The 27404-nt window shown below is 29.9% G+C and overlaps 1 protein-coding gene across 1 annotated transcript in view; it reads left to right on the top strand.

Annotated features, from left to right (window-relative positions):
- The window catches only part of LOC142228560 (uncharacterized), a 126719-nt gene that overhangs the window by 5480 nt on the left and 93835 nt on the right, over window positions 1-27404 (top strand). The window contains exon 2 of the mRNA XM_075299017.1: window positions 19204-19267. The gene's annotated coding sequence lies outside the window, so the exon portion shown is untranslated. The remainder of the gene's footprint in view (window positions 1-19203; window positions 19268-27404) is intronic.

Below are 27404 nucleotides of genomic sequence, written 5' to 3'. Positions count from 1 at the left end.
CGTTGATACTTCTTGTACTTATGGAAGGCGTTTCTGACAAAGTGGACAAAAAATCGACGACGTAAATAGAAGTTTGATGGAACAAAAAATTTGACGACGTAAATCGAAACAACGTAAACCGAGACGACGTAAATCGAGTGATTGCTGTATCACTTTTATTATGAATTGTATTCATGGAAAATTTAAATCAGAATTTTTCCTTAGTAGAATTCTATTCAATGTTCCGATCAGAGCGTATAGAAGGTTTGTACTATTGTGTATTCCTTACTGTGGAGTCGATTATGCTAATAATCAACACATTCATCGATTATGCTTACAATTTAATCAACTTTATCATATCATAAATTTGTCCAAGAATCGAGTATCGTTCGGAAGAACAATTTTTTTACATCTAAAAAAGATAGATTTAGTGAAGGCATATGAGTTGAGGGCCAAAGCTAGGAATGCCCTTTTTATCGTTGACTTCTGATAGAAAAGGTAGTTTGTCGTTGAATGGATTCAAAGCCGGCTTTTAACTAAAACCGCTATTTTCATTTTTTTATTATTATGGAAAAACTTTGTTTAAAATTTGGAAAAACTTTATTTCTCTTTTGTCAGAAAGTTAATAGCAGATACCTCAAAATACTTAATATTTTCTTATTTAAAAGAAATAGAAATGCAAAATCCTCCAAACCAGTCTTAGCCTATATTTGAATGTTGTGTTTTTTCTTTAATCTAAAGATTCAGTATCTCAAATAATTTAAAGATTATCCCCTATGTTGGGTTTAAGTTAAAGTTTAGCTTCTAAAATCGAAATTAAATCTGTAAAAGCAGAATAGAATTTTATTTTTTTTCACAAATTTTATAATACCTTGGTCGGGCATGATTCAAAGCAAAAACAATGGAAGATGAAGATGGGAAAATGGCAGCAGAGGGTATCAAACCATTGACGGCGTTCGATGCAAAAGTGTCGTTTATGATTTTTTGTTCCACAAATTAAACTAAGAATAAAAAGAAATTTATATCAGGGAAAGACGTAGAACAATCGGTCAAAAGTTTCTCATTATTATTTACACAAAATTTAACATCATTTGTGAGTTTTTAACAAAAAATATTGCAAATTAAAAATGAACGAACGTGTATGTATCGAACACCGTAAATGCAACTTTTGGTATGACGTCGCCCATTTTCCCATCTTCATCTTCCATTGTTTTTGATTCAAAGCAACAACTAATAAAATAATTTTCTTAAAGAGGAATTATTAAAGAATAGTAACTGTGAAATACTGTTCTTTTAAGATGAGTATTAACTTCGAGTTTAGCCGCTAAAATCGGAATTTTTTCACGATTACTTTTCTTTAATAATCTATTTTAAGGAATTTGTGAAAATTTGCTTCAGGCTATTCCCCATCAAGTTATAATAAAATTTGCAAAAAAAAATGTAATTTGATGCCTTTCTTACTGTTTTGGTTTCCACTTTAGCACCTAAACTCGAATTTAGTACTCACCTTTCGCGAAAAACCTTAATACCTTTATATGCAAAAGAGTTAAATTGACCTTTAAATTTACTTTTACCATATGAATTCTGTTCAAAACTTTAAACAAATTTATTGATTTTTTTTTATGTTTTTTATCAAAACTATTTTTCTTTAATTGAGGGAATTTTACCTTAAGGTGGGTATTAAGTTCGAGTTTAGCCACTAAAATCGCCATTTTTTCACGATTACTTTTCATTAATAATCCATTTTAAGAAATACAAGCTTTGGGCTATTCCTCGTCAAGTTATAATAAAATTTGCAACAAATATGTAGAATTTTATGCCTTTTTTACTGCTTTTGTTTTCACTTTAGCGGCTAAACTCGAACTTAACACTCACCTTTAATTGACTTTAATGGACTAAAGAAGTTCACTACTGTGGTATCACAACCCAGCAAAAAAAGCGTCGCCAAAAAAGTAGTGAAAATATTCTTTTTGGATCCGGAAGTGGTGCAAAATTGGCGCAGAAGCGATGATTTTAACATGGGCTTGTCATAGGACGGATGTCCACCATTTCAACAGCCGTTGCAGTGAATTTGCATCACTTCTTAAGGTGTGATGCGAATCCAGTGATATGGATGTGAATAAAGAATTTTTTTTGACGAATAAATAATTTTTAATTTTTTTTTTGTATTTTCAATGTATTATAACGCTTGTCTGGAACGTTTGACATGAAATATTTTCTAAAATTCGCAATTTTTCTAGAAAGAATTTAGAATTTTTTTCGGCAAAATTTAAATAATTTTCACTATTTTATTAATTTTTAAATCCGTTTTTAACCCATTTGAAACAAAAAAATTTCAAATTTCCCATTGAAAAAAGCGAGTTATAAAAGATTGACTCAAATGAACTTCCTGTGCAGTTAAAATAAAGAACATCTTTGGGAGGACATTTTTAGAAGTGCTTTTAAAGTTGTGCCTTAAGAAGAACTTCCAAATTTTTTTGCTGGAAATGGACTGAACAGTCTAAGTGAGCCACCTAACCTAACCTAACGAAGATTCGCGTCTTGGAGTTCATATTGCGATTCAAAACACCGATTTTAATTTTTTTACAATTATTTTTGCCTTCATTTCGGTTAACATGAAGAACTAATTCCAATTATAATACTATGACCCAATTAATAGTGTAACTTACGGAATAAACAGTTTATTTGTTATTAACATAAATAATTTTGTATTTACCAAATGGATTTCATTGAATGATTTATAGAGAACCATTAGTTACTCCTGTATAAGTAAATTAATCCATGAATGTTTATTGTCAAAATATTTATGAAAATGAAAAAAATGAAAAAAACAACAACAAAAATTGCAACTTTTTTGGAAATACTGTTTAAAATGTGGAAATTGTTTCTTTTGTCTTTTCGACTCGTTAAATTAGATAAAAATGTCACAAAAATTAATATTACAATTTTTAAAAATTTTTGTAAGATATACTTTATTAAATTAAAACAAAAATCGACTTGTTTAATTTATGGAAATTTTCGATGAAGATATAGTTGGTTCTTTTGTGGTTCTGGAATTTGGAATGATTTTCCAGATTTTATGGCTCTCAAATAGGACTTTCTTCCTTTAATAGTCGTCGCATATTATGTGCATTAGACCTGTCCAGGAAATGTATGAGATTTTTCAAAACTCAAATTTTTTAACGAGCACTTACAGTTTTAGAATCTCTTAATGATTGTAATAAGAAATGTGAAAAAAGATTTTGAAAAACTTTTGCCAAAAAGTTGCTCAACGCGATTGATGTCAGGGTTTTGGCAATTTTCGAAAATTTTAAAGGTAAACGTACAAACAAAATTTTAAATAATTTATTAGTAAATATAAGAAATATCTAAAAGCGCAATCTTTGAGCTAAATGCTCAAGCAAATAATAAAAAATTCAAAAAGTGAAATTTATTGAGACGTTTGCTTTGCTGTAGCTTCTAGAAATCAAAAAAATGCAGAAAATTTCCGCATTTTTTTTCAATGCATTATATTTTTTCGAAAAAAAAATATATATGTTTGCATATTTTTTATATATTCTTGGAACAATAAGGTATAAAAAATTTAGGTTAAGAATTTTTGGATGTGTCATTAGTCGCTAAAAAATTAATTTCTTTATGAAAGGTCTCACTTAACCCATATGTGTTATTTAAGTTGGAAACTAGGATAATAATTCCATGAACTAAAACAGAATTGAACTGGCTTTAGTGTCATATATACTTTTTTGAGTGCATCAAAATGGTACACTAAAATATATCTTCCACGAAATTAACATTAAAATATTTACATCACATTCCCCTCTTTCCCTGAACACCAACTTTTTGTTTGAAACTTGATTTTTTGATTTTATCCAATATCAAAAGTTAAAATAAAGAACATCATTGGGAGTGCATCTTCTGGAAGTGCTTTTAAAGTTGTGCCAAATTGTTTTGCTGGGATATTACTTTTATTTTCCACCGAATATTAAAGTATTGAAAAAAAGTACTATAGTACAGAATTGTTATCCCTGGTACAGGGTGTAATTTTTGACCTCGGCTAAAATTTTTATGTATATTTCACAGTTATTTATATGTATAGAATATATTTACGTTTTTTCCAAATTTTGTCTTTGAAGTAACAATAATCAAAGTTAAAGGTCTATAAAAATTTCTTTGAATGCCATAGAAGGCTGCTATTATTTTTGCCTTCATTTTGGTTAACATGAAGAACTAATTCCAATTATAATACTATGACCCAATTAATAGTGTAACTTATGGAATAAACAGTTTATTTGTTATTAACATAAATAATTTTGTATTTACCGAATGGATTTCATTGAATGATTTATAGAGAAGCATTAGTTACTCTTGCATAAGTAAATTAATCCATGAATGTTTATTGTCAAAATATTTAGTTCCAAAAAAAAACTAAAAACAACTCAAGTATAAAAACATCTGCCTATAGTTTGGTTGTATAAATAAAACGTGCTCTTATTTTCGAACCTTTATTATGAATATGAATTTAATGTTTGCCAATCGTCCATTTATTGACTATTCATACAAATAAGAATTTTCACATGTAAATAATGAAAAACCCGAATTTCCAATATTACTCAGAGTGTCAATAGAGTAAAGAAATCGAATCGTCATCACATTGCCCCAAACACTCCAGTATCTGTGTCTGTTTGGCTGGTTAAGGTTCGTGTGGGTTTTATTTGACGATAGTGTTGCAGCACATTTTGACAAGTTTAGTTAATTTCCAATTTCCTGCATGATGGTGATATCGAATTTATGGCCTCATAAAATGTTGTAGGTAGGTACGAAGATAATGGGTACCTGCTCTTTGGGTCTAAATAAACCCCTTAATTTAACACATTAATCACCAGGTTTGATGTGTAATACTCTATGGCTCTAGCAGGGTTCACTATTGGAAAATTTTCTTTAATCTAATCTTTACTTTTAGCTGAGGTTTAGAGCTAGACAATTATATGAGTGGAGTAATGTAATGCGGAATAAAGAATGTGATTCGTCAATGAGTGTTTTTAGACTATTGCACAACATTTTCGATTTGCCTCAATATTTGAAATTTTAACCGACTTCAAATTCGACTAATCGTCTTTTGATATTTTCGAAAATCGACTTTTGATATTGGATAAAATCAAAAAATCAAGTTTCAAACAAAAAGTTGGTGTTCAGGGGAAAGAGGGGAATGTGATGTAAATATTTTAATGTTAATTTCGTGGAAGATATATTTTAGTGTACCATTTTGATGCACTCAAAATAAAAATATATATGACACTAAAGCCAGTTCAATTCTATTTTAGTTCATGGAATTATTATCCTATGAAAAAATTTGCTTGACTTTAATATTTTTTTGTATACGTTAGTTAAATGAACTAAAAAACGATGAATGTTTGCATAAAGATTTACTAAATTCGTGTCTTTCTATAGTTCAGAATATAAAAAGAAAAAACTTGTAAATTTACCACAATTGCGTCCATCTTCGTATGGCACCAAAAACATTTTTGCAATTTTGAGCTCCCGTGCAAAAGTCCATATCGATTCGTAATTATTTGTAGACTTACCCAGCAAAAAAATGTGGAAGTTCTTCTTAAGGCACAACTTTAAAAGCACTTCCAAATATGTCCACCCAAAGATGTTCTTTATTTTAACTACACAGGAAGTTCATTTGAGTTAATTTTTTTATAACTAGCTTTTTTCATATTTTTAATGGGAAATTTAAAATTTTATTGTTTCAAATGGGTTAAAAACAGATTAAAACTTAATAAAATAGCGCAAATTATTTAAATTTTGCCGAAGCAAATGCTAAATCCTTTCTAGAAAAATTGCGATTTTTTTAAAATATTTGATGTCAAACGTTCCAGGCAAGCGTTATACTGCATTAAAATCATAAAAAAATTTAAAAATTATCTTTTCTTCACAATATCACAAAATTTCTTGGATTCGCATCACACCTTAAGAAGTGAAGCAAATTCAGTGCAACAGCTGTTGAAATTGTAGACATCCGTCCTATGACAAGCCCATGTTAAAATCATCGCTTCTGCGCCAATTTTGTACCACTTCCGGATCCAAAAAGAACATTTTCACCACTTTTTTGGCAACGCTTTTTTTGCTGGGTACCTAATCATACCTTTTTTGTCTAATATATACCACGTATGAACTAACTCACAATTTAGAAAACGATTTAAGATACCACAATCCAAGTAATGCGATTGTGGATGACAGTCTTTCATAGAAGTTTCTACGCAATCCATGGTGCACAGAAAAAATATCACCAAAATATTTCCAATTAAAAAGTTAATTGAAGTTGAACATTTTTTCAATTAATAAATTAATTGATACAATTAACTTTTTAATCATGATAGAAACATTAAGTTAATTAAATCAATCATTGAAAATTTTGAAAATTTTTAATTAAAAAATTAATTGATACAATTAACTTTTTAATTAAATTCGGAAGACTAATTCAGTTAAAAAAGTGCTGATTTTTTTTAATTTCAAAAAATGTATTTCAAACAATCATTTGTTAATCCAAATAAAACTCTAAGCCAATTGAGAAAGTAATTAAAAATAGTTACCTTCTTTAATTAATAAATTAATTGCGTTTTGCATCAACATCAATTAAATTTTTAATTGAATCAATTAAAAAATTAATTGAATTTTGCTGAAAAAAATCAATTAATTTTTTAATCAAGAATTTTTTCTATGTCCAATTAAAACTGTGATTGATACTATCATTTTCGTAATTGAAGACATTTCAATTAAAAAATTAATTGGATCAATTAACTTGGTGATTGAATCAGAGAAAAAAGTTTTCGTGTGTGGGGGGTACATAAGATTCGGCCTGGCCGAGCCATATATACTTGTTTTTCTTCACACTATTTTCTTTGACAACTGAAAAATATATGTATATGAAATTTTTCACCAAAAACTTTAATTTAAATATGCAGAAGTTTACACGGAGACAATTATATTTTTATCTAAATATCTTAGATGGAAGAGTTCTAACCACGGTTGCCACTCGATAACATAACACGTGAAAGAATGGATAACATTATAAAAATTTATTGAATTTGTCGAATAAAATATTTATTTATTTTTGTAGAACAGTTTAGTTACAATTTTCTAAAATTAACCTAAATTCACCTTGTATCAAACTTTTTGTCACATATGTCTTAACAATGTCACAATTTTTTTTTGGGTGTAAGGTAGAAGAAAATCGTTTTTCCACAAAACAATCTCATTCAAACAATTGCATATCTTGCATATCCGAAAATATCTTCGTCTCAAACCTAAATGACAACATTCCAAGAACACATTTCTTTAAGAGAAAAAGAAAAATCCCGCATTGCTGTCATTGAAAAACTGCTGGCATCAATATGAGGAAATAAACCAGACTATCATCTTCACTTCAAAACTATAATTCTCCTTCCTCTCAATAGGAGTTCCGAAATAAAACGGGCGTATCTTCAAATGAATGTATTCATATTTGTGAACATTGCTTTGAAGGACCTTGGACATTTATCACTTAACAAGAACAAGGTCAACCACAAAACTGGTTGACTATTAAATGGGATGGGATTAAAGACTACCGCTTGTATAGAAAAATTTTAAACAAAAGCCAATTTCTTGTAGGTAGAAAATTACAATAAAATCCAATATAGTTTCCTTGAAATGAATATAATGTACAATTTTCTTTCGTTTAATTTTTGGGACTACATGCTGGGTATAGGCATTTTTGCAGTAAGGATAGATGGTAGGGTCACAGATATGAAATGTTCCTGGGGCTTGTCAAGGTAATTGACGTTGGTGGCCTGAGAATCAAAAGGGTGTAATGAAATGCAATCAGTAGCCGATACGAATTCTAGTTCATTAAGGATTGTAACATTTTTGGAAGATAGAAAATGCTAGAATGGAAGTTGTATGATTGTGCTATCCTTATTTGTAAAATATTATAAAGTTTTGCTCTATACAGTACATGTGAAAATACTGTGATAATATTTCCATATATAACCCAAATTCCTATTGAATTCATTTGCTAGACATTGCATTTTTCTGATTATATTGGCAACATAAGATATTAAAGAATTTTAAATTTGCAATTATTTCATCATGCATTTAGGAAAACAAGAAGTATATATGGCCGTAAGTTCGGCCAGGCCGAATCTTATGTACCCTCCACCATGGATTGCATAGAAAATTGTACTAAAGACTGTCAACGACAATCGGTAACACTTGCCGATGGCAAGGTATCTTAAAACTTCTTAACACCGTCTTCTCAATTGTAAGTTAGTCCATACGGGGTATATATTAAACAAAAAAAGGCCGATTAAATACGTAAATAATTCGGTTCGTCAAAATTTTCAATAGAAATAAAACTTTGACAAAATTTTCTATAGAAATAAAATTTTGACAAAATTTTCTATAGAAATAAAATTTTGACAAAATTTTCTATGGAAATAAAATTTTGACAAAATATTCCATAGAAATAAAATCTTGACAAAAATTTTTATAGAAATAAAATTTTGACAAAATTTTTTATAGAAATAAAATTTTGACAAAATTTTCTATAGAAATAAAATTTTGACAAAATTTTCTATAGAAATAAAATTTTGACAAAATTTTCTATAGAAATAAAATGTTGACAAAATTTTTTATAGAAATTTTCTATAGAAATAAAATGTTGACAAAATTTTTTATAGAAATTTTCTATAGAAATAAAATTTTGACAAAATGTTGTATAGCAATAAAATTTTGACAACAATTTTTATAGAAATAAAATTTTGTCAAAATTTTCTATAGAAATAAAATTTTGACAAAATTTTCTATAGAAATAAAATCTTGACAAAATTTTCTATAGTAATAAAATGTTGACAACATTTTTATAGAAATTTTCTATAGAAATAAAATTTTGACAAAATGTTGTATAGTAATAAAATTTTGACAAAATTTTCTATAGTAATAAAATTTTGACAAAATTTTTATGGACCGATGTGGACCAATTTTTGTATGGCTGTTATAGATCATATGCTGACAACATGTACCAAATTTCAGCCGGATCGGATGAAATTTGCTTCTCTTAGAGGCTCCGCAAGCCATATCGGGGGATCGGTTTATATGGGGGCTATATATAGTTATGGACCGATGTTGGCCAATTCTTATATGGTTGTTAGAGAACATATACTAACACCATGTACAAAATTTCAGCCAGATCGGATGAAATTTGCCTCTCTTAGAAGATCCGCCAAATTTGGGGGTCCGTTTATATGGCGGCTATGCGTAAAAGTGGTCCCATATGGCCCATTTGCAATACCATCCGACCTACATCAATAACAACTACTTGTGCCAAGTTTCAAGTCGATAGCTTGTTTCGTTCGGAAGTTAGCGTGATTTCAACAGACGGACGGATGGACGGGCATGCTCAGGTCGACTCAGAATTTCACCACGACCCAGAATATATATACTTTATGGGGTCTTAGAACAATATTTCGATGTGTTACAAACGGAATGACAAAGTTAATATACCCCCATCCTATGGTGGAGGGTATAAAAACTTACAAATTTTTTAATAATCGCAAAAAAGTCGTCGATAGGACGACTCGTTAAACTGATGCTAAATTTAATTTATTTGTTTTTATGTAAGCTTGATGACAATGCAGCCTGGTTTTACTTTCAAATTAATTTTCCCTCATATTATTGCGAGTCATTGGATATGAATTGATATTATTAGGTTATCGAAATGGCAGATACCAATACACTGAAAAAACAGTTGACCCACCAAGCAGAAAACTTTAGGCTAATTTTAGAAAAAATTGAATATTTTTAGAAAATTTTAACTTAACTAAATTTTAACGATATCCCAAAAATACGTAAATTTTTCCGACAAATTGAAGAAAAATTATTAGCCGTAGAAAAAAATTAGAAAAAAATTGGAGTTCAAAATTGCAAGAATGTCTTTAATGACATACGAAGTTCATGATTCACGCATTTTTGGTAAAATTTACAAATTTAAAGAAATAATGAACTATTTTGTGAGAAATACGAATTAAGTAAATCTTTATGCTTAATTTGTGCATAACTTTTCACCGTTGTTTAATTCATTTAACTACCGTACACCAAAAATTATTAGAGTAAAGAAAACTTTATCCAAACATAATAATTCCATAAACTAAAATAAAGTTAAATTGGCTTTAGTGAAATAGAGAGATGAGAGATGACTTTTTTTTTTTTGAGTATAGGCTTACACAACTGGCTAATACGAATTTTCATAATTTATTTATGTTGCACACAATTCTTGGTTTTAGTTTAATTTTATTATTTTTTTTTCGAAATTTCCCAAAGTTTGATGCAATTTGATTTATTCCAAGTATGCCCTAAACATTTTATGAACTATACGGGGAAATAATATATATAACCACCATATAAACCGATCCCCCAATTTGGCTTGCGGAGCCTCTAAGAGAAGCTAATTTCATCCGATCCAGCTGAAATTTTTTACATGGTGTTAGTATATGATGTCTAATAACCATGCAAGAATTGGTCCATATCTGTCAATAACTATATATTATAATCATATAGGCCCATCCTCAGATTTGATCCGGAGCCTCGTGGATGAGCAAAATGCACCCGATTCGGTTGAAATGTTAGTATATGGTCTCTAACAACCATGCAGGAATTGGTCCATATCGGTCTATAATTATATGTAGCCCCCACATAAACCGATCCCCAGCCCCTTGGAGGAGCAAAATTCACCCGATCCAGTTGAAATTTGGTACGTAGTGTTAGTATATGGTATTCAACAACCATGCAGGAATTGGTTCATATCAGTCCATAATTATATATGACCTCCGGAGCTCTTGGAGGAGCAAAATTCACCCGGTCCGGTTGAAATTTGGTACTTTCTATAGAAAGTTTTGTGAATTTGAATTTTATTACTATACAAAATTTTGTCAAGATTTTATTTCTATAGAAAATTTTGTCAAAATTTTATTTCTATAGAAAATTTTGTCAAAATTTTATTGCTATAGAAAATTTTGTAAAAATTTTATTTCTATAGGAAATTTTGTCAAAATTTTATTGCTATAGAAAATTTTGTCAAAATGTTATTTCTATAGAAAATTTTGTCAAAATTTTAATTCTATAGAAAATTTTGTCAAAATTTTATTTCTATAGAAACTTTTGTCACAATATTATTTCTGTAGAAAATGTTGTCAAACTGAATATACATACTTTATCGGCTTTTTTTGTTTGTTTAATTTAATTGTTTAACTTACAATTGAGAAAACCGTGTTAAGAAGTTTTAAGATACCTTGTCATCGACAAGTGTTACCTCAACCCAAGTAATTTGATTGTGGATCACAGTCTTTAGAACAAGTTTCTACGCAATCCATGGTGGAGGGTACATAAGATTCGGTCTGGCCGAACTTACGGCCGTATATACTTGTTTTTTATCCTTTCCATTTAACAAGAAAATATATTCTCATATTTTCTTATTTTTTGTGTGTTTCTTTTAATGCAAAACTGTGCACTTTTTTTACATTTTGCCCGGAAAATGAACTTTTTAGGTTGTTTTCTAAAAAAAAAAAACAGGCAAAGGTGAGAAAGGGCTACGAATTCCATTGTGAATATAGTGCTACGCATAGAGGCAAATTGCGGGCATTTTCAGCACTGCCGATAAATGAAAGTGCTGCGATTGCACGGCTTGCTCCTTTGAATTATTTTCTGCCCGCTGAAATCATAACATTTTTTAGGTTGCTGGCAACATTTTAAAAGTGAAGGCAAAGCTTTTTCATCAGAAAAGAAAACACTATAAAATAAAGTTAAATTGACCTCTATTTGATGGTAATATGTGTCATATTAAGTCAAGATTTTTGTCACTGTAAAAAAAACTTATCTATTGAATTTATTTATTTTTCCCATATTAAATATGGTATTTTGACATACTCTTACATGAATAACGACTAATTGATTATGTACTTTTGCATTTGGTTAAACGCTACAACAATTTCTGGCAAATAAAAATTCACAAACCTCTTCTACAGCTATAAAAACAACACATTTTCCCATATAACCATATCACATGAATTATACATGAAGTGTGTGAGAGAAAAATAGGTTAGCTTTGGCTTTATTGAAATTCAATTTTACTTTCATTGATTTCATGAATATTTTCCCATAAAATAACAAATCCATCACATATACAAATTTCGAATAATGAAACCCAAACGAAAAAAAACTCATGTAGTTTTTAATAATTAGCCATGCATTATTTATGGGTATGTTGGCTATATACATTGAAGTCCCTAGTTGTTTTTTTTTGCTTTTTTTAGAATGATACTTGATACCATGTCTAAACATACAGTCATGGTTCTTGCATATATTTTACTGAGGATTCCTTTGCCTTTCATTATTGCAATTCTAACCTTCTGTGTCTGTCTGTCTGTCCGTCCGTCCATCCTTCTGTTAAAGATTGGGTTCGCTTGGCTGCTGAATATTGCCTGCTGACTACTTTCCTGCCTGCCTTACTGCCTGGCTGCTTTCCTGCTGTTATACAAAGGAGTAGAAATTTGATACAAAACATGTGTCGGCATCCTGGGATCCTTGGTATGTTTGAAAGAACAATGATTGTGTTTTTCTCACTCTCTCGCTCTCTCTCTTTCGCTTAGAGAGGGCTCTTCAATGATGGACATAAATTGCATGCATATTTATCTCGCCCAAGGGTAGTTTTGTTGTAGTCCATTTCAATTGTATTAACAAAAAAAATTATTTGGAAAATTTTTCATATTTTTCTTTGCATTTTTTCCACATTGTTTTCCTTTCGGTACATTTGTAATTTCCATTGGAAAATTGTATTTTTCTTCAATTTGTTTACATTATTGGAATTTCACATGAATTTGTATTCTCTTATGCTCTTGGCTATGGTAGGAAAATTATATTTTTTTCAACTTTATTGAAACAAGGCTAAAGATCAAATATGGATTTAAACTGTATGCATAAGGCAGCACGAAGAGACAAAAGTTGTATTGAGCTTATTGACACAATTTGTCTCAATAACTACAACACATCCAATATGCGCAAAGAAACATTTGTCCCCTCAAACGAAATTTTAGATAAACATCCTTGGTGATTTTTTTTTTATTGTAAAAAAAATTGTTTGGAAGAAAAATATAGAATTGTTGTGATAAACGTTGATGTCTTTGAAAATAAGGAATATACACGATTTTATACATTTTAGCTTTTGTCCGATAAAAAAATCGTACCATGGACCCTATTATTTGTAAGCAAACAAATTATCTACTATCGCTATAGCCATCAACGCACAAGCAACGCAAGTAGTGAAACAATTCTATTTATAGAGATAGATTGTGAGCACACACAAGCAAATTCAAAGAAACTTCATTTAAGCAAGACTAAAAAATGTGCATGCGTTCGAAGCCCTTTTGCCACTCTGATTGAGGTATCTGAACGCATCAACCGTTTTTCCAAGTTGACTTTTTATTTTATATTTTATAAAAATCAGTCATTCAACCCGTATAGTCCTGACTAAGTGATCCGTTTTTTGGGCGGATGGTTTTTCTGATTTCTTAGACGACAGCTGGCAAGAAAATGGTTTTGTACAATTCAAAATTGACTGCTCTGCGTTGTTCTCATGATATGATTACGACACGACTAGTTTCTCAAAAAAAAAAAAAAATAAATAAATACGGATTTAAATTCGGTCGGGTCGAATCTTACCCACGGAATACCCACCGCCATGAATCAAGTAAAATAATTATTTCCTTTGAAAACTCTTCGTGGGATTACTTGAAAATATACAGAGTTTCAGGTGGATTTGATGACAGATACTCTGCCAAGCAAACATATATACCCACATGGAAATAGAGAGACTTAACACATGAGATTTATACCGAAATATTTGCTACACCAAAAAGTCAAATCGGGAGATCGGGCTCTATGGCGGATATACCAAACCATGGACCGATACACATTATATTCGGCACACTAACTTATGGACCCAAAATATCTCCAGATTTTAAATCGGATAAAACTTCAGATGTCTAGGCAGTCACGAAATCAAATCGGGAGATCGGGCTATACCAAACCATGAACCGATACACACCATATTCGGCACACTTATTAATGGACCCAAAACTCCTCTAGGTTGTGCATTTCAGGTAAATAGGATAATTGGAGACATTGGGATGTCTCCACGCTCAAGACCCCAAATCGGGGGGTCGCCCATCTTCGAACTTGACTTGACAATAGGCAAAAGATGAATTTATGCAAATTTTTAGCACGATGGCTTCATTGCTGGAGTCTTTAGCGTGAAAACAACCAACAGACAGATGGACATAGTTATATCGTCTTAGAACTTCTTCCTGATCAAGATTTTTTTGATGTGTTACAAGCGAACTTATTATAACCCCATCACCAGTTTATGGTGGAGGGTATAAAAAAGCGATCATTTGCTTGAATGTGCTTTGGGTGCGAACAATATTTTGGGATTTGGCTCATCATGAAATACCCGTATAGTCGACTGCTGTTTACTTTACGGGTTCATACACAGACAAAAACGATTCCAATTAAAATTTTAATTGAATTTAAAAATTTAATTGATACAACAGATTAGAACTATTATCATTTAAGTGATAGAAGACATTCCAGTTAAAAATGAATTCGATCGTAAATCCACAATTCATCAATTCATACCATTTCATTCGATCACGAGCCTTTTTTTGAGCGATTGAAAAATTGCGAATAAATTTTTCTGACGCCCAAATGTTCATGCATGTATTGAATTTTATGCTGGTCCCACTCATGCCTTTGGTTGTCTCAATTTCACGATAGGTTACATGACGATCTTGCAATATCAATTGGAGCACAGCATCAATGGTTTCCGGAACAACAACTGACTTTTGATAACCTTCACGAAATCTGTCATGGAGTGAAGTTGAATTGGAATTCGGTTGAATTCACCATCCCAGGCATAAACTGTTGAATGAGCTTCATCGCCAAAAATCATCGTACATCGATTATCTTAATCCACGTCAATAGTTATAAAAAATAATCGCACGAAAAGGTTCGCAATTTAATTCCTTTGTTTGGAAGAGATGAATTTTTTAAGTTGCTGTACTCAGAACGTTCGTATGTCAAAACGTTCTGAGTACACACAAAACAATTGTTATACCCTCCACCATAGGATGGGGGGTATATTAACATTGTCATTCCGTTTGTAACACATATTGCTCTAAGAACCCATAAAGTATATATTATATTCTGGGTCGTGGTGAAATTCTGAGTCCATCTAAGCATGTCCGTCCGTCAGTTCGTCCGTCCGTCTGTTGAAATCACGCTAACTTCCGAACGAAACAAGCTATCGACTTGAAACTTGGCACAATTAGTTGTTATTGATGTAGGTCGGATGGTGTTGAAAATGGGCCATATCGGTCCACTTTTACGTATAGCCCCCATATAAACGGACCCTCAGATTTGGCTTGCGGAGCTTCTAAGAGAGCAAATTACACCCGATCTTGTTGAAATTTAGTACATGCTGTTGGTATATGGTCTCTAACAACCATGCAAAAATTGGTCTACATAGGTCCATAATTATATATAGCCCCCATATAAACCCATCCCCAGATTTGGTTTGCGGAGTCTCTAAGAGAAGCAAATTTCATCCAATCGGGTTGAAATTTGGAACATGGTGTTAGTATATGGTCTCTAACAACCGTGCCAGAATTGGTCCATATCGGTCCATAATTATATATAGTCCCCATATAAACCATTCTCCAGATTTGACCTCCGGAGCCTGTTACAGTAGCAAAATTCATCTGATGCTCGCTAACAACCATACTAAAATTGGTCCATATCGGTCTATAGTTATATATAGCCGATCTCCAATCACACAAAAATTGGTCCATATCGGTTCATAATCATGGTTGCCACTCGAGTCAAAAATAATCTACCAAAAAAAAAAATTATTTCTATACAAAATTTTGTCAAGATTTTATTTCTGTATAAAGTTTTGTCAACATTTTATTTCCATAGAAAATTTTGTCAAACATAATTATATACGCATTTAATCGGTCTTTTTTGATTTAATATATACGTATGGACTTACATACAATTTAGAAGACGGTGTTAGCAGACTTTAAGATACCTTGCCATCGGCAAGCGTTACCGCAACTTAAGTAATTCGATAGAAGAAGTTTCTACGCAATCCATAAGCTTCGGCCTTGCCGAACTTACGGCCGTATATACTTGTTTTGTCACAATGGACTGAATAGTCTAAGTGAGCCTGAAATTTAATCGGGCCGCCACTTTAACCTAACCTAACCTAACCTACTTGTTTTGTCTTCAATTACGAATTAATTAATCCAATTAATTTTAAACTGAAAATTTTTCAAACACAGAAATTGTAATTGTATTTAATTTATCTAATAAATAAAAAAATGTATATTATTAATGTTTGTGATTGATTTGTGTTTCAATTATAAAATTTGTTGACTCAATTAAATTTTAATTAAAAATATTTAGAGCTCAATTAAGACTTTAATTGGACCTCTAGCTTGATAAATCATTTCATTATGGAATATTTTTCTTGTATTTTGTTTTCTGTATACGTAAAAGCAAATTGCAATACTAGAGTTGTTCAATCCCTCCAAATAAAATGCAATACTCGTAGCGCTGGTGAAATTTCTGTTTCAAAACTTCTCTAAGAGGTTTCACCGCAATATGAAATGCCTTTGAACTCGGTCCCTTATCATTGAGCTAAACTTAAAATCCGACAGCACTCATTGATAAGAGAGAAGTTCACCACTTGTGGTATCACAATGGATTGAATAGTCTAAGTTAACGGATTGCTAACATGGTTGCCACAGTTGGTGGTTTGATAGAATTATTGATGTTTTGGTAGAATTTGGAAAATTTTCCTCTCCAATTAAGAGGAAACATTTTGCATAACAACATTTTCTCTAGAAATAAAATATTCACAAAATTTTCTATAGAAATGAGATTTTGACAAAATTTTCTATAGAAATAAAATTTTGACAAAATTTTCTAAGAAATAAAATTTAGACAAAATTTTCTATAGAAATAAAATTTTAACAAAATTTTCTAAGAAATAAAATTTAGACAAAATTTTTTATGGACATAAAATGTTAACAAGATTTTCTATGGAAATAAAATTTTAACAAAATTTTCTATGGAAATTAAATTTGAACAAAATTTTCTATGAAAATAAAATTTTGACAAATCTTTCTATAGTAATAAAATTGTGACAAAATTTTCTATAGAAAAAAGTTTTTACAAAATTTTCTATAGAAATAAAATTTTTACAAAATTTTCTATAGAAATAAAGCTTTGAGAAAATTTTCTACAGAAATAAAATTTTGACAACATTTTTTATAGAAATAAAAGTTTGATAACATATTCTATAAATTCAATATAAAACATTTCTTTTGAATAAAACAACAATTTTTTATACTAACCACAAAAATTTGATCAACAAAATAAGATTTTGTTAATTTGGTAGTTTTTTGTGTAAAATGTTCTTCAAATTTTGGTAGATTTTTTTGGCACGAGTGGCATCCGTGGTTGCTAACCCAACCTAACCTTATCAACTCATATACAAATTGCATGTTTCCTATGAGATTTGTATTCTAATTTTCATATAGGTTAAAGTGGCAACCCGATTAAGATTCAGACTCACTTAGACTATTCAGTCCATTGTGATAAATTTTCATATCAAAAATATATAAAATAGTCTTCCAAATTCAGGTAGGGAGTATAAAGATGTTTTGTTTTCAATTTTGCCATGGAACAGTTATCTATTCACAAAATTTTCTATAGAAATGAGATTTTGACAAAATTTTCTATAGAAATAAAATTTTGACAAAATTTTCTAAGAAATAAAATTTAGACAAAATTTTCTATAGAAATAAAATTTTAACAAAATTTTCTAAGAAATAAAATTTAGACAAAATTTTTTATGGACATAAAATGTTAACAAGATTTTCTATGGAAATAAAATTTTAACAAAATTTTCTATGGAAATTAAATTTGAACAAAATTTTCTATGAAAATAAAATTTTGACAAATCTTTCTATAGTAATAAAATTGTGACAAAATTTTCTATAGAAAAAAGTTTTTACAAAATTTTCTATAGAAATAAAATTTTTACAAAATTTTCTATAGAAATAAAGCTTTGAGAAAATTTTCTACAGAAATAAAATTTTGACAACATTTTTTATAGAAATAAAAGTTTGATAACATATTCTATAAATTCAATATAAAACATTTCTTTTGAATAAAACAACAATTTTTTATACTAACCACAAAAATTTGATCAACAAAATAAGATTTTGTTAATTTGGTAGTTTTTTGTGTAAAATGTTCTTCAAATTTTTGTAGATTATTTTTGGCACGAGTGGCATCCGTGGTTGCTAACCCAACCTAACCTTATCAACTCATATACAAATTGCATGTTTCCTATGTATTCTAATTTTCATATAGGTTAAAGTGGCAACCCGATTAAGATTCAGACTCACTTATACTATTCAGTCCATTGTGATAAATTTTCATATAAAAAATATATAAAATAGTCTTCCAAATTCAGGTAGGGAGTATGAAGATGTTTTGTTTTCAATTTTGCCATGGAACAGTTATCTGATTAGTTACAGTTCTATTTGAATTGCAAACAATTGACAAACAATTTGCACCTATATTTTGTACATTTTGAGAGATCCAAAAAAAAAGAAAGAAAAAAAAACAATTTAAGATAAAACCTAATCAAAAGAATTCTGAAAACAAAAATATCAGCAAACTATTGAAGAAAATTCATTCCAAGAACACCTGAATGAGTTTGTATGAAAACACACACTTACACCCACACACACACAGAAGGGATAATCTTTGATCTCAAATGAAAACAAAAATATATGAACAAAAACCAACTAAGCCAAAAGAGGACCTTTCGTTAATCTGGTGATTTAAATTAAAAGGTTTTTCGGTCTTAGCCTTTTGTATCTCGGGGGATCCATAGTATTTTGGTTTATTTTTGTTGTCAATGTTTTGTTATACTCCTTGTTTTTATTGTACCTTTTGTGCGAAATGAATTTAGTCTTTAATCCTTGAGTAGCCATTTAACCAAAAGGAAAGAAGAAAAAACTAAATTTTGTTCTCTATCTCTTTCTCCTTTTTTTGCAGATTATAAATTTCCCTTGAATTTTATTTGGAATAAGAGAGTTTGCCGTATTGAAGGATTGAGAATGTAAGTATCCTTATTGAACTATAAATACATACACATATAATCAAAGACTACCAGAGATAAAATCCCATAGAAAGTAAAGGCTACCTCATTGGATTTTCTTTTTTGCCAAGCAATGGCCCTTGAAGTCATTACAAATTTTACTAGTCAATCCTGTTGTTGTCGTTTAGATTGGAATTTTCTTTGGTAGAGATTTTGTTTTTTGCGCTTCAGTTTGTTTTTTTGAACTCTAGAACTAGAAATTCCCTCAGACACCAAGAACACTCTGTGTGATAATTCAAGATTTATTTTTTGCAGGCTTTTTTTGCGAAGCTTTTCAAAATGTCTATGGGTTGATAGTCAAGACACATGGACAGGTGCAAAGTATACTTTGGTGGATGGCAAAAAGTCGAAATACATTTCGTGTTCACATTAGCATAGATGTGTTTACTGGCGAGAAAATGGAAGTGAAATTCAGAATTACAATACACTTCTTAAGGGGCCTTTGCCCTTCAAAAAGAGTTTGTAAAAGTTTAGTAATAAGGGATGTTATGATAACCCTAACAAAGATTGTCTCCAACGACTTTTATTTGCTTTTGCGAATGACACTTAAAAAAAAAAAAAAAATAAAGTCATAATGTAGAGTACACACCATTAGTAATCATGAGCAGTGTTCACCTTTCCTCTAAACCCAATCATTAAACACATGGTGTCAAATTGAGAAAAGGTCTTTTGGTCTGATTAAACTAACAACCATCGTTAATGATCTTAGAACGAACTTTGAGGACCCTAATTCGAATCCCGACACTGATGTACAACAAGTGATTATTTCAATATTTGTATTGGATAACAAAAATTGAAAAGCATAGTCCCTTTTATGAATATCATGACTGTTCGCACTTGATTTCTTGCGATCTCCCAATTTTTAAGTTTTTGTACCGCCATTCTTTTTATTACTTTAATAAAGTTCCCCCATGAAAACATCAACGAATTGAGCTTCAAATTACTTCTGCATTTTTTAAACCTGGTCTACATAAACTGAACAAAGTTAGCTCTTTTAAGACATAATATTCGAAGAGATGCTAGTTTAAATCTATTATTAGTCAATGCAGAAGCACTACAAATTTTCCCAATCCGTCTTCTCGGAAATGGCCGAATATTTGTCACGAATATGGCCAAGCAGTTCACAATTCCCCTTATATTCCTGCCTGGCCAAAAAAATTTGATAAGTTTTCTATAAAATTTTAACAAAATTTTCTATAGAAATATGTTGACAAAATTTTCTATAGAAATCAAATTTGGACACAATTTTCTATAGAAATAAAATTTTGAGAAAGTTTTTATAGAAATAAAATTTTGAGGAAATTTTCTATAGGAAAAAATATTTGACAAAATTTTCTATAGAAATAAAATTTTGAGAAAATTTTCATTAGAAATACAATTTTGAGAAAATTTTCTATAGAAATAAAATTTGGACAAAATTTTCTATAGAAATAAAATTTTGACAAAATTTTCTATAGAAAAAAATTGTGACAAAATTGTCTATAGAAATAAAATGTTGACAAAATTTTCTATAGAAATAAAATGTTGTCAAAATTTTCTATAAAATAAAATTTGGACAAAATTTCCTATAGAAATAATATCTGGACAAACTTTTCTTTAGAAATAACATTTTGACAAAATTTTCTATAGAAATAAATTTTTGGTAAAATTTTCTATAGAAAAAAATTTCGACAACATTGTCTATAGAAATAAATTTTTGACAAAATTTTCCATATAAATAAAATTTTGACAAAATTGTCTATGGAAATAAAATTTTGACAAAATTGTCTATGGATATAAAATTTCGACAAAATTGTCTCTAGAAATAAAATTTTCTCTAGAAATAAAATTTGGACAAAATTTTCTCTAGAAATAAAATTTGGACAAAATTTTCTATAGAAATAAAATCTTGACAAAATTTTCTATAGAAATAAAATTTTTAAAAAATTTTCAATAGAAATAAAATTGTGACAAAATTTCCTATAGAAATAAATTTTTGGCAAAATTTTCTACAGAAAAAAATTTTCTATATAAATAAAATTTTGACAAAATTTTTTATGGAAATAAAATTTTCACAAAATTTTCTATAGAAATAAATTTTTGATAAAATTTTCTATAGAAATAAAATGTTGGCAAAATTTTCTATAGAAGAAACTTTTGACAAAATTCCCTATAGAAATAAAATTTTGACAACATTGTCTTTAGAAACAAAAATTTTGACAAAATTGTCTATGGATATACAATTTTGAAAAAATTTTCTATAGAAATAAAATTTTGACAAAATTTTCTATAGATATAAAATTTTTAAAAAATTTTCAATAGAAATAAAATTTTGACAAAATTTCCTATAGAAATAAATTTTTGGCAAAATTTTCTATAAAATAAAATTTGGACAAAATTTTCTATAAAATAAAATTTGGACAAAATTTTCTTTAGAAATAACATTTTGACAAAATTTTCTTTAGAAATAACATTTTGACAAAATTTTCTATAGAAATAAATTTTTGGTAAAATTTTCTATAGAAAAAATTTCGACAACATTGTCTATAGAAATAAATTTTTGACAAAATTTTCCATATAAATAAAGTTTTGACAAAATTGTCTATGGAAATAAAATTTTGACAAAATTTTCTTTGGATATAAAATTTCGACAAAATTGTCTCTAGAAATAAAATTTGGACAAAATTTTCTATAGAAATAAAATTTTGACAAAATTTTATATAGAAATAAAATTTTTAAAAAATTTTCAATAGAAATAAAATTGTGACAAAATTTCCTATAGAAATAAATTTTTGGCAAAATTTTCTACAGAAAAAAATTTCTACACAATTGTCTATAGAACTAAATTTTTGACAAAATTTTCTATATAAATAAAATTTTGACAATTTTTTTTTTATAGAAATAAAATTTTCACAAAATTTTCTATAGAAATAAATTTTTGATAAAATTTTCTATAGAAATAAAATGTTGGCAAAATTTTCTATAGAAGAAACTTTTGACAAAATTCCCTATAGAAATAAAATTTTGACAAAATTGTCTATAGAAATAAAATTTTGACAAAATTGCCTATGGAAATAAAATTTTGACAAAATTTTCTACAGATATAAAATCTTGAAAAAATTGTCTATAGAAATAAAATTTCGACAAAATTGTCTATAGAAATAAAATTTCGCCAAATTGTCTATAGAAAACAATGACAAAATTTTTTATAGAAAAAACTGTTTCCACTGAAAAATATCCTGATTTGGGGAAAAAAATCACTAATACTGGCAACACTGTTGCATTGAAATTTTACCATGAAACATGACATATGTGCGATGTAAAGCAAATCGTTCTTCCGTCGAGAACATCGTTTGATATAAACGATGGTTTCAGATTAAAATATTTCAAGACAGAAATAAAAATTTTGTAACAAATATATATTTTGTTACAAAGAACAATGTTTACGTTACCCGTTTCTCAACCGTTTTATTTTTTGTGAAGTTTGCAACAGGAATGGCCACTCTTCATCCACTACAAGATGACAAAGGCCCAGTTTTTGTCGCCCCGGTACATTGGCGTCAACTCCAATGTGTATAGGTGTAGAAGTAACAATGCGTATCAATGGCAAAGACATCGTCCAACTACCATTATCCAGGTTAAATGCTCATAAAGAAACGTTCTCCTATGCGTCAACGTAACGATGGCCCACCCGACGATACTTTATCATTCACACAACCAACAATCAGTCACCTACTGTGGCCTACAGACCATTAGATATTCTCCATTTGGTCATCAGTCGATACGTTGTGTTGTAGATCCATTTAATGCATTTAAACTCGTTAAAGCTTTCCTTCTCGAAATAACCAAACATACGGGATTCTCCACACACAAGCGACATCGAGAAGAAGAAGTCCAAAGCAAATACTCACAATCACTATCAGAGAATCTTTGTAGAATAATAAAAGTAATGATGGCCGTAATGTTGGTAATGATGATGCATGCATCCATGCACATATCACTGAAGACCGATATACAACAACACTCTCTGGCATTCGTAACAATAGGTATGCTTATACATTGGGGTAGACTGATGATATTCTAGAAGTGCAATAAAACCAAAAGCGAGTTTCTACTCTCCGAAACGAAAGTGATTGTATATTTGCAGCAGTAAATCGGGTACGATTCAGGACTCCATTATAATTTTCGGAGGCACTTTGCTGTTTGAACCCTTAGGTTAGGTGGCAGCCCAATATATCAGGCTCTCTTAGACTATTCAGTCCATTGTGATACCACATTGGTGAACTTCTCGCTTATCACTGAGTGCTGCCCGATTCCATGTTAAGCTCAATGACAAGGGACTTCCTTTTTATAGCCGAGTCTGAACGGCGTTCCACATTGCAGTGAAACCACTTAGAAAAGCTTTGAAACCCTCAGAAATGTCACCAGCGTTACTGAGGTGGGATAATCCAACGTTGAAAAACTTTTTGGTGTTCGGTTGAAGCAGGAATCGAACCCACGACCTTGTGTGTGCAAGGCGGGCATGCTAACCATTGCACCACGCTGGCTCCCGTGGTGCAATTTAATACAATACCTTTGTTTGCTTTGATTTTTATTTTATCCCTTTTTTTGCACTGCTACAAAATATCAGTCAATGATTTCTCTCTTATATCCTCTCTTTTAAGACAGTCGACATTGCCTTGGAAAACTTTTTGTAACCAAAAACTTTTGTAAACAATTGTTATTCATTTACATTTAGGTTGGTCGAAAATTTGCCTTAAAAATAATAATAAAAAACACCCGAAGAGTGTTAGGGTAGTTATATACCCCATAGATGGTCCTGTTGTCTCCGCGAGAAAAATGTGTCAGTTCCAAAAATTAATTTTCCAACATTTCGTTTTTTCATAAAGAGTCAGTTCCAAACATTAATTCTTCGGCATTTGCTTTTGTGTTGTCCCTAAAGAGCAAAGCTGCTCAAAATTAAATTTCGTATTTTTGCGGTTTTGGTCACAATTTTTTTGTGCAACTATGAACTTTTAATATTTTAATTAATTTATGAATCGTCTGGTGCGCCATATATGTTCTAATTTTGTTTTAAATTGGAACACTGCAAAAAGGGAAACGAAAAAGAATGTAAACATGCTCTTATTTTCTTCGTTTATTCTTAATTTTCGGAGCTGCCAAGCAACGTTTGACACCGACGGATAATCTTCTGTATTGTATTATTTTTGATATACCCTAATATTCCCACATAATGTGTGTAAATATGTACATCATTTCGCTCTCTTTTCGTAGACCATTGGACCGACCAGGTAATATATGTCAGGTGTCTGTTGATAGTACACCACAAACTTATACTCACATACCCCATAACCACACACACGCATACATTTTCGCAAAGTTTGTATTTTTTTTTGTTTTTGTTACCTTAGTGCTTTCCTACCATTGTTGCTTTGTCTTCTGTAATTGGACCTTTAATTGAAATAAACCACAAATTGTATATGTCTAGAAATTCTATATAAGTAGACTCTTTAGGAATTAATTACACACTAGGTGTACACTGAACACTCATTACCTATGAACACGAGAGAGATGAAGAAGAAGATGTAGAAGAGCAATTTAAATGTGAAAGAGCAACATAAACTGAAATCAGAGAATAATTTACTCAAACATTAAAGTTGAATGTAATTTTATTTCATTGTCGCCAGTATTTGCGATAGATTTTAACTTCGTAGATATTTGTGTAATATTCTGTTGTTGTTGTTTTTGTTATTAAGTAGAAGGAAATATGAGAGTCAGATTGTTTATGATAGAATACAAAATGGAAATTGAGGGGCAATTTGGTTGATATTCAATCATGAAAAGTCGTTACTGTTTGAAAAATCAATATAACACAAAAATGGAGTCATGTAAAGTATGATTTTGTGGCTATTCTATATATTATTAAGAAAGCTTAATTAAATTAAATGTGTCTTCCGGGTAAGCTCGGAAACGGTTGACCCGATCCACTTGGAATTGGAACGTAGAGGTTGATCTTGTGGTGAAAATGGAGTAATATACACTAAAAAAAAATATTGGCTTGAGCGTTTTTTGCTTGGTATAGAAGACGTACTGATATAAAGTTTTCTTCTTTGTCCAAAAGACGATCAACTTTTCAATAAAGTCGTTTTGTCCTTATAATTAAGTGATTCGAATTAAAAATTGGTATCTTAAAATGAAAGAAAATTTTGTTTGGCTACGGTCAACTTGTCTTTAGTAATTGTGAAAAATTCTTAAAAAAAAAGTGGAATCGTCTTTAAATTTGTTGACTTTTTGCATCTTGACCACAATGCGAAAATTCTTCTGAAATTAGGACATGTTTTTCAAAAACTTTATTTTAAAGACGATGTTTACTTCAATAGTAGCATAATTTCTACTTGAAGTCGAGTCTGCATTTGGAAATTGAAAAAAAAAAATGAAAAAATAAATTAAAATTTGTTTCCTAGAATCAAGTACGCAAAACTCAAATTTAAAAGAGAATTGTGTCTCAAATGTGTCCTTACTTCAATTCTCCGCTTCTTTGGCTCGGAATCAATACCAAAATCATTAGTGCAAAGGCAAAATCTTTGGAACAGGGCATGCTTGTTTTTCAGTGTATGTTTTAATATCGGGTCGGGGAGGGAATGTCCTTTTAAACTTGGACTCTCTGACATCGGACTGCTCAAAACTTGAAAGTTTTCGTGGAACATTTGATATTTTATAACATTGACAGTAAGTAACCTCCCGAATGTGGAAAAAAATTTATTAAATATTACAATGAGAAAATATAAAGTGAAAGGTCGCCTAAATTTTATTCACATTTAGGAGGTGTCCAGTTATGAGAGGTTAATTTTAATGTGTTAATATATACTAAAAAAAATATTTACGTGATATTAAAGCTTATGCAACCTAAAGTTTAGGATGCGCAATTTACAAAATACAAAATTACAATGAAAGTTAAGTTTATAATCTTTGCTTCATATTTTTTTTTTCATTAAATTTAGCATAAAAATTTTGAAAATTTGCGTCCCTCCGTTAAAGTTGCATGTCTCTGAACTAAGGCAGATTTAGCATAAAAATTTTGAAAATCTGCGTAGGCATATTTTCCTTAAAGTAAAGCAATACATTTTGATTATAAGATATCGTCCTTAAATTAATTAAAATATAGAATCTTTAGATTTAAGATAAAAACTCTTCAAATATAGGCTACGACTATTGTATATGAATAGCTTTATTAATATATCACAAAAACAGAATAAAAATTCGACAAATGAGTTCTGTACCCTAATTTGTTTATAATTGATCATAGATTTAAAAACAGAGAGGTTCCTCAAAAATGTCTTTTTTTGGCTCGGAATCAATGCCAAAATCCTCAAGCAAAGGTCAACATTTTTGGATTCAAGTAAACTTTTTTTGAGTGTAGCAAACGTTCTCAGACAACTGTCCACATTTATGAGGTATTCGGTGTTCAGAGTGTCCAAGTTTTAGAGGTTTCACTTTAAATACATACTTATAACGGTGGCAAGTATCAGCAAACAACAAAAATAAATTTTGTCTATTACGGTCAGTACTATGTTCGCTTTTTGCGGTTCTTTTGTTAAAAGAGTTCATAAAGCAAATAAATTAACTCAATTGATGCACAGTTTCTTGTTCCTCTAGATTTCGGCAAGACTTTACAGGAATATGTACATATGTTTTCATTTGCAATTATGATTATTTCAGGAAAATTAATTGCAAAAATAATGTGGTTTTCAACTCGAAAACCCACCTTTAAGTACGAAAATTTAACTTCAGTTCTCTTGACATGTAACCGTGATATTATTTTTCTTTCTTAACCTCTCCTGCCATAACATATTGTATATGCCTAAGGATTAGCACTCAAATGCTTTAGCCATTTTTACCCCACCCTTGACCCATTCTAATGTATGTATAGTATATGGGGATCATAATTACGCATATGAGAACATAAATTATTTATAAACATTAACATGCTAATGGCGATAATGATGGGGCAAAATGATTTTAAATCTCTTCTTTAATTTTGATTCAAATGGAAACATGAACAGGAAGAAAAATGGAAAGATATACTCATTTTCAAAGATGTTTTTTGTTTTTGTCTACC

The sequence above is a fragment of the Haematobia irritans genome, chromosome 3 (genome assembly GCF_050003625.1).
Source record: "Haematobia irritans isolate KBUSLIRL chromosome 3, ASM5000362v1, whole genome shotgun sequence".
NCBI classification, from domain to species: domain Eukaryota; kingdom Metazoa; phylum Arthropoda; class Insecta; order Diptera; family Muscidae; genus Haematobia; species Haematobia irritans.
This window is presented reverse-complemented; position numbering and strand designations above follow the sequence as displayed.